The 9,023-nt window shown below is 49.1% G+C and overlaps 2 long non-coding RNA genes across 2 annotated transcripts; one reads left to right on the top strand and one right to left on the bottom strand.

Moving 5' to 3' along the window:
* Window positions 1-712: 712 nt before the first annotated feature.
* On the bottom strand, window positions 713-7,205 carry LOC134558183 (uncharacterized). Its single transcript, XR_010082300.1, has 3 exons — window positions 5,266-7,205; window positions 1,919-2,059; window positions 713-1,489 (listed from the first exon to the last, which is right to left on the bottom strand). It is a non-coding gene; the product is annotated as an uncharacterized LOC134558183 (long non-coding RNA).
* On the top strand, window positions 2,758-9,023 carry LOC134558182 (uncharacterized). Its single transcript, XR_010082299.1, has 2 exons — window positions 2,758-3,161; window positions 8,549-9,023. It is a non-coding gene; the product is annotated as an uncharacterized LOC134558182 (long non-coding RNA).

The raw sequence follows: 9,023 nt of genomic DNA on the forward strand, positions 1-9,023 counted from the left end.
ACTAAGATAAAACACATTTAAAACATGTGAATAAACCTACCTGCTTGTTATCTTCATTCTGCTCATTCCAGAAGCCTCCACAGGCCCAGAAAAGTCTTTTTGTGACCTCGAGGTGTTGGTCAGAGCCCTCCTCACCACAGAGAGGTCCCGAACTCCAGCTGAGCATCCCTGGGCTGTGCCCCACCCTCCTCCCAGGTGAGCAGGTCCCAGCCCCACCTCTCAGCCCCTGATTTGTCCCAAGAGCTGCAGAATAAATGATGCTAAAGCCACGAACAGCTGCAGGGTGAGGGGTGCTAGAGCACTAAACTCAGTCAGCACCGTGGCACAGGTGTCACATTTGTCACAGGTGTCACATTGTGTCACAACCACAGGCCAAGGGGTGCCCCGGGGGCTGCAGGAACTCCTGGCACTCAACAACAGAAAAATAATCATCTTTTATTTACAAAACAGCCAAAAAACCAGCTGTGCAGAAAACATTCATAAAGGGAGCAGAGCTGAGCCTTAAAAATGATGAACCTTGCCATAAGGTGCTGGGGTGGATTAAGGATCTTTCCAGAAGTTTCCACACAGGAGCTGTGCCCAGGCTGTCCCTCGGCTCCCTGGGCACTCCGAGGTGTGAGCACTCAGCCACCTCATAAAGCCTGTCCTGAAATGCCTCTGCTGCTGCCTTTTAAAAGCCAACAAACACTGCCTGAGCTCGGATTCGGGTTGTGATAAAGCAGAGATGCAAACCAGAAATTGGTGTGGCTGCATACTAATTAAGCTGGGCATAAACCCAGAGAGTTTCTTACCTGGACACGTAAAATCCCCCACAAAATTCACATTTATCTCTGTGCTTCATGTGAGATCTTTGCTTTGCTGCCTTCCCCTCCTTTCCTGCTCCAACTGCAGCATTCCATGGTTTAATTACAGCTAAATTTTTTAGTTTGCAACTGACTTTTTCAAAGCCCCACAAAAATCCTTTCTGCACAGCAGCAGGAAAACTCTGGGGTTCACTGAGGTATTTTCTGGATCACAGGGCTGGAAATCACGACTTTCAGGACAATCCTGCAAATATCCTTTCTGGCTGCTGTGGGGTTAACGTGAAGCTGTGCCAGGCATTTCCAGAGGCTGGGAAAGGCTGGGATGGGAGCTGAGCCTGAATTCCCAGGGGGTCCTGCCTCATCTGCAGCGCTCCCAGAGATCTCAACTGACACCTTGAAAAATGATGATGATCTGCTACAACTTGGCTTAATTAATTGAGCTGTTCCGCCCCCTCCTCCCCCACATTAAACACCCGGTGTGCAGAGTCAGGAGCTGGCTAATTACAGTGGGAGAGCAGAGGGCAGGAAACCACCAGAGAGGGATTTTTGTTGAAAAATTCAGTCACCCACAGCAGAGAGCCCTGAATGAGTTTAACACATAAACCCCATTCCCCCCCTCAGAGCTGCAGGCTGAAGGTGCAGCACTGTCACAGGTCTCTGGTGTCACTTGGTGCCTCCTGGCAGGGCTGGAGCAGAGGGACATGAGAGGCAATCACAGCACGAGAGGGTTTGCTGCAACAAGGGATCCTCTCCCCGCTGCAGGAGCTGCAAAGCTGAGCCTAAAACCTCGCCTAAGTGAGCCTGAGACTGGCACAGCAACCTCCCTGCTCGTCATGATTGATGTTACCTGGGCCAGGCTAACCCCTGTGCTGGCACACGGAGCTGGAGCATCCCAATCCTGCCCCAATCCCATCCCAATCCCACCCCAACCCCATCCCAATCACACCCCAACCCCATCCCAACCCCATCCCAATCCCATCCCATCCCAATCCCACCCCAACCCCATCCCAATCCCATCCCAACCCCATCCCAATCCCATCCCAACCCCATCCCAATCCCATCCCAATCCCATCCCAATCCCATCCCAATCAGCCCTGCCTGGACACTGCCCCCACCTCCCCTGCCTGCCCAACACGCTCCTCTCAGGATAATTAGGCAGAAGGAGCTTTTTCTCCTCCTTTTTAGAGAACATCATCTGCTGCTTGATGAGCTGTGGCCATTGCTCCAGAGGCCATAAACAGGGGAGGTGGTGAAACCTGGCAGAATGAAGGAAACAGGTGTAAACCACAGAAATGAGAGCATGTTACATAAGATTAAAAATTATGAGGGTTCTAAGGGGACAGAGAGTGCCTTTTTTTGCCAGGTGGGGTTTTATTAACAGCTAAAGCGTGGGAGCACCACAAGGTCTCCATTTTATTCAGATTAACCAGAATAAAAATCTAGCCTGGCTTGATCATCTCTCCCATGCTGGAAATGGATCACAACACACCAATGACCTCCCATTTTGTCTTTCTCATCACGGAATAGAATCCCAGAATGGTGTGGGGTGGAAGAGACCTTAAATCCCCCCCAGTGCCACCCCTGCCATGGCAGGGACACCTCCCACTGTCCCAGGCTGCTCCAGCCCCAGTGTCCAACCTGGCCTTGGGCACTGCCAGGGATCCAGGGGCAGCCACAGCTGCTCTGGGCACCCTGTGCCAGGGCTGCCCACCTTCATGATAAAGATTTTTCACTAATATCCCATCTAAACCTCCTCTGTCAGTTTGAGACCATTCCCCCTTTGTCTTTTCTTCTTTCCACAGAATTACCAGAGTGGTTTTTGTTCTATACCTGGCGGGTTTGAGGATGTTTAGGTGGGCAGAAGTTGATAAACTGAGCAACAGATGAAGAAAACCAAAGTAAAAGGGCACTTGGAGCACTCTGAACGTTCAGGAAAAGTCTGGCAGCTCTTTAAATGTTCTAAAATCAGGTGGGATCACCTGGATCGGCTGTGGTGGGGTTTGGAACCTGCCATCAGTGCAGGGCTGGAGGCTGGCACTGCTCTGGAACTGCCTGTCTGTGCTGCCCTGGTGGTTTATTCTTTATTTCAGTGTGAACCCCGCCCTGGGAATCTGTCTGACAGCGTTACTGGGCAGCAGCAAGTTGGCTCTAATAATCTGATTTACTGCAGCTATTTTGAATGCGAGGTCCTGACGACTGTATTGTGTTGGAAAAGGTCACCGTGACCTAATCAATACTGCTCAGCTGCCAGGCTCCTGGAGAGCACAGCTCCTCACTCACTCCAGCCCTGCTCCCTCTGCCTGCATGGGTGTTTGCTCTCTGCTGCTTTTCAAGAGGACGAGAAGCTCAAAAATCCAGGTAATAATTTATTTCCATGTTAAATTCAAGCACAACTGGTGCAAAGCCCAGCACATAAAGGGCAGCCTTGGCTCAGAGATAAGAGCTGACACCAAACTCTGCATTGGCAGAAGCAGAGCTTCTGCTACCTTGATGCTGCATTTATCAATTAAAGCTTTTTCTATAATCAGGTTTTTCCTCCTCGTTAAACCCCAGCCTGTTTGTTTCTGCTTTTCTTGTCTCTGCTTTTGTTATCTCTGCTTGGTGCTGAGCTGGGACTGGACACGACCCTGGGTGATGGTTCCCAGTGTTCCCCCAGGGATGCAGCAGAGCAGAGGGGCTGAGGGCGTGCAGCACGTCCTGTCCTGCCAGCTCTTGTCACCACTATTTACTGTTCAAGGCCTTTGTTCTTCTATCTGTGCAGAAAATAAAATTCCCCGGTGCCCTTCCAAAACTTCCCCGTGTTCTTTGCTCTCCTTTGAGCAGTTTTGGTGCCTGTGCACCCCTGCAGCTCCTGCACACTGCACTGTCCTGCCCTGGGAACAGCAGGAGCTGGCTCAGGACTGGAACTAACGCTGTCCAGGAAAACAGTGCAAAAGAATTTATTAAAAATTATTTGGCAGATTGCTCTCCTCTCCTCTTCCCCTCTTTCCAGCAGGGGAATTAGTAACCTGTTTTTTTTGTTTTTTTTTTTTTGCAAAATGTGGTTTTGTAACAGAATCCCAGGATGGTTTGGGGTGGAAGGGACTTTGAGGCCCACCCAGTCCACCCCAGACACCCCCACTGTCGTGAACCACAAGTCTCATTCAGCAGCATCAAAACGTGCAGGGAAGAGAATTCCCAGCCCTTCCCAGAGCCCTGGGTGCTGACAAGAGCAGGATTTGGCTGCAGCCCCACAGCTGATCCCTGTGGAGCCCAGCCAAGGGAGCAGCAATAAGGCAGCTCTTGCTTTGGCTTTTATTCTGGTTTTTGCTCACATAGGCAAGAACTAAGCTTATTAATAGAACAAATTAAGTAACCAAGTGTTCCCAACAAGTTCAGGGCAACCGGGAATGTGGAGACACCAGGACAACTGCCCTCTCCAGCTGAGTCAGGCAGAGCAAACTCAGGAGTGAGGGGCACATTAAGCAAGCAGCCCTTTGTAGAATTGGGAATATCCTGGTGGAAGGGACTGCAGGGATCCCAGTCCAGCACCCCAACAATCCCACCCTGCCCCTGGGCAGTGTCCAAACATTCCTGGAGCTCTGGCAGGTTTGGAGCTGTCACCACCCTCCTCTACAGTCCACGAGGGTTTATTACTGAGTCCCCAGCTCTGGGCTTGTCCCCCCCGATCCCCACGTGCACTGGCATCACACCTCCTCCCTGCTGCTGGCTGCAAGACGTGGCAGGAAGTGTTTGACTTGGAAACGCTCAGAGAACATATTGGAAAGGCAGAAAACACAGGAAAACCTGCTCTTGCCAAGAGATTTTCCTTTTCCACCCCCCGCCCTCGGCAGCGATGGCAGATGAGAGAGAGAAGAACTTTGGGGCTGGCACAGCCCGAGTGCCACAGCAGCTCCTGGCTGTGGGATTCATAAAGAAACACCTTCCCTGCTCTAAATCTTTAACACCAGATTAAAAATAAAAAGCAAACCTTCATTTTTTATGGACTTCCTAAAAATAAAATAAAAATAAAATAAAAACTCTTTCAGTTGCTGAAACCAACTCCCAGCTTCAGCACCCTGCTCCTTGGACTGCAGTAATTTCATATAAATACTGCAAAAGAAGATTTGCCACTACCCCTCATCACTCAGCCCCTGCGAGTTCATTCCAAATCCCAAAACACATTGGAATGGGAGCTGGGTCCTGCAGGGAGGGCAGGAGTAAACAACAACAAACACCTGTGACAACTTCAACCCAATATTTCCATTTAAAAATGGCACAAACCCATGTTGTTTGTGGGAAAGGGCTGATAAAAACATCCTGAACTGGCAGAACACAAAGCTGAAAAATTCTTTTCATTCCAAAATATAAAGAGAGAAAATTAAAATTCAAACCTGATACAGATCAAAGCTCCTTGAAATGCCCAGCAAATGGAACCTATTGCTTGCAGGAAAAGCAGCAATAAAGGAGCAAAACCACTCACCTCAGTTTGGGGAAGGAGAGATTCTGAAGTGTTTTGTAGGACAGGAAAACAATTTCACTCAAATGCTCCTGAGGGAAGCCAGGAGGAAACTGGACATTCAATTTATAAAAGCAAGGAAAGAACAGATTGTGATGTTACCTTTGGCTATGAGAGAGACAAATGAAAACAGAGCCACATTCAGAGGAGCAGCTCCCAGGTTCTCCTGAGTGACAGGGGAGGAGCTCCATGAAGTCCCTCCTGCCATTCAAAGCCTTTTGCATGAACAGTGAAATGTCAGGGTCCATAAGAAAGGGTGTGGAACGTGAAATGTGGTGAATTAAAAACTTCCCACAGTGATCAGGGAATCCCAGAAGGGTTTGGGGTGGGAGGGACCTTAAATCCCCCCCAGTGCCACCCCTGCCATGGCAGGGACACCTCCCACTGTCCCAGGCTGCTCCAGCCCCAGTGTCCAACCTGGCCTTGGGCACTGCCAGGATCCAGGGGCAGCCACAGCTGCTCTGGGTAACCTTCTTGCCCCAATATTTTATCTAAACCCCCGTTTAGGCTGCATTTGTCCCAAAGTGGAGAGGCAGTGCTGCAAGGCTTCGCTGTGAGGAGCGAGCTGAATTCACACAAACATCCATCACAGAGATGGAGAGAGAGTTACCACTGGTATTTCAGGAAAGGGAACTGCTGAATGACTCAGGGTGGAGAAGGACTATAAAAAGCAATCAAAAAGATTGTGCAAGGATCCCTGGATAGTTTAAAACAAATATTTTAACTCCACTCTATTTTGAAAGTGTCTTAAAATAATGTGAGAGTGGATATTTTTATGGTGAAAGCAATGGCACATCCTGCTAATCCAAGTTATTTGTATGCAGACAGAATGCCAATCTTGTGCTTTATGGATTTGGGAATGTCCTTCCCGCTCTGGTTTATTTAACTCCTTCTGTGCTCCCCAAAGAAGATCCAGAACACATCCACTGTGGTTTGCCCCCAGAGCCACTCCTGGTGCTTCAGTCCCACAGTGGCAGGAGCAGTCACCATCTCCCAGGGTGGAGGAAGAGGATTACCAGCATTTAGGGACCCCACATCTGCAAGGAACCACTTGGAAAAGCTCTAAATAAAACAGAAAAAACTCTGGAAAAACTGGAATTTGGGCAAACTCCAAGGCGAGGCAATCACACAGCAGCTGCAAAAGGAGCAGAGGGGAAGCTGGAATGGCAGCAGCAAAGAATGAGAGAGAATTCCCTCACGGGGATGGTGGTCCCAGCCCAGCAGGGTGCCTGCTCTCCTCAGCACCCATGGGAGCTGCCAGGGGATGGGTGCTGAGCTCAGGGGCCCGTCCAGGCTCCTCCTGGAAGGTCTGGCTGCACTCCCAGGGCTTTCCCAGCTCTTGGGATTTCTGGTGATATCAAATCTCCTCTTGACTCCCCTCTCCTGCTCCTCCCCTGTGTCCATGGAAGCTGTGTGGATTCCTGGCGTGCTCCAGGGGAGAGACAGGAAAGTTCTCTGCTGCTCTGCAGATTTCTCATGGACGAGCAGCACTCCTGGCATCACAAAAGGGATCAGGTGGATGGTGAAAGGGGAATGAAACACAGCTTGGAAATTGGATAAAGGAGCCTTGTTTTACCAGAGGAAAAAAAAGAAAAAAGAATTTTTAGGCAGAGGGAAAGTGAATGAACACTGTGATTCCTGGAAAATTAAGCAGGATGTGATTGGAACAAATGATACAAACCAGAAGGGGAACAGAAGGATTAAACTGTGTTTCTTCCCTGGAAGGTTGTGCAGGCTGCCCAGGGCAGTGGTGGAGTCCCCATCCCTGCAGGGGTTTAAAGAATGTGGATGTGGCACCTGGGGACACGGGGCAGTGGTGGGAGAGCAGCTGGACCAATGATCCCAGGGGGTTTGTCCCATCCCAATGATCCTGAGACACAGCATATTTTGATTTCTTTATTTGTCTGCACAAGACCCATCCTGGATGGACATAAAGAAGAAACAATTCCAATTCTCTTTCTCCCCCTGGTTGATTTGAAGAGATGATCACCACTGACAGAGAAAATCCCCATCCAAGTCAGACCCTGGGGAGGGTCATTCCATCAAGTGGAGCTGATTTTTACACGTGGGTGAAGGTTCAGAGGGACCTGCACCTCAGTACTTACCAAACTTGTATTTTATCAGCACAATGTATTCAGCACCGGCATTAGAATATTGAATAAAACATTCCTAAATGGAAAAGCTTTGTGAGAACATCTCCTCATGCTCCCAGGTACAATCAGAGGTGAATGACGGGGCCGTGTTTGTCTGTTCCAGCCTTAACAGCTGAAACAAAGAGAGTTTGCAGAGAAATCCATGGGAAAATGTCCCATTTGCCCACACATGACTTGAATTCCATGAATGGATCTGCCTCCTGCAGCAGGCACGGGGCGATCAGCCTTACATAAATGCCCTACATCATCCGAGTAGTCACTTTCTGATCTTCCAAATCCAACAGAATTATTTATAGCCTGGCATGAAATATTCATGGCAAAGTGTCCATTGCCTGAAATTCCTGCTAAAGAGTAATTTAACTTGGGTTTTTGCATTTCTTGCTATCAGAATAATTTAGGTCAGGCAAGAACCAACAATATCATTTGCCTACAAACCCCTTGTGATGAGCATGACAAAGCTTTTAGGTTTGGAGCAGGTATTTTGTAAAAACCACGGTGAACCATGGGCCCAGCCCAGCTCCAGTCAGATATTAGCCCAATATTCCCAGGTATTTCAGCCTGATGAAGCCTTGGAAGCATTTTGAATTGCCAGAGCTGATTCTCCCCATATCCAAAATCTGCATTTCCTGGGGCCAAATCAAGCCAACCCCTCCCGGGGCCTGCTGCCTGCATCAAAATCCTGCTCTGGTCTGAAACTCTGCAAATGATGACTCCAAAGGCTCAGGAGCAGCGTGACTCCTGCTCTGGGGCTGAATGCAGTGGAAATTGGTGCTGTAACCTCAAGGGTTGTTGAACAGGGGCCAAATAACGTCATCTTTGTGCTGACAAGTTTCACACCAGCACTGAATAAATCTCCTGGCTAAATAAATATTCCTTTCCTCCCATTTTTGATATTTCATAGATTTTTTTTTTACTAATATGCCTACATTTACCTGCAGATAATAAATATGCAAAAAACCTGAAGTAATAGATGGGGGGGGACACCATTAAAGTGCAATACAATAAATATATATGTGTGTGTGTGTCACTGAAAGCTACACATCCATAAATATATTTATTTATGAGTGTCTTACAAGGAATTATTATTTCCACAGGCTTTGAGCTGCTTCAAACCCCCCTGAAGAGCCCTCAGGACCTGCCCCTCTTCCTGGGCTCACCCCACTCTGGCCATGGGGGAGGCTGTGGCACTGCCCGGGCTGGTGGTGCCAGCTCTGCCCCGGTGCCCCCTCCTGCTGCACCCCCACACCCAGCAGCTCTTTCCACTTTCACCCCTGCATTTTTAAGGAAGAAGAACCAGAAATTCCGATGCTCTTCTCCCTGGCCCAGTGCCAGGACAGAGGCACCTGTGGGACCCCTGGGCTGCTCCCCAAGGAATGTGGCTGTTTGCTGTGGGGCACCGTGCCAAAAACCCCTCCTGGGTCACTGAATGAGACACCAGGAGATTCTCGGGGCTTCTCGGGTGTCTTAGGAGGTGCAAGGGACCTCCTGCACTGTGCACGGCTTTTTAGTCTCTTGTTCTGAATTGTTTGTTATTTTTGCTTTAATTAAAACCTTTTTGCTTTTCCGAAA

The sequence above is a fragment of the Prinia subflava genome, chromosome 14 (assembly GCF_021018805.1).
Source record: "Prinia subflava isolate CZ2003 ecotype Zambia chromosome 14, Cam_Psub_1.2, whole genome shotgun sequence".
Taxonomy (NCBI): Eukaryota; Metazoa; Chordata; class Aves; order Passeriformes; family Cisticolidae; genus Prinia; species Prinia subflava.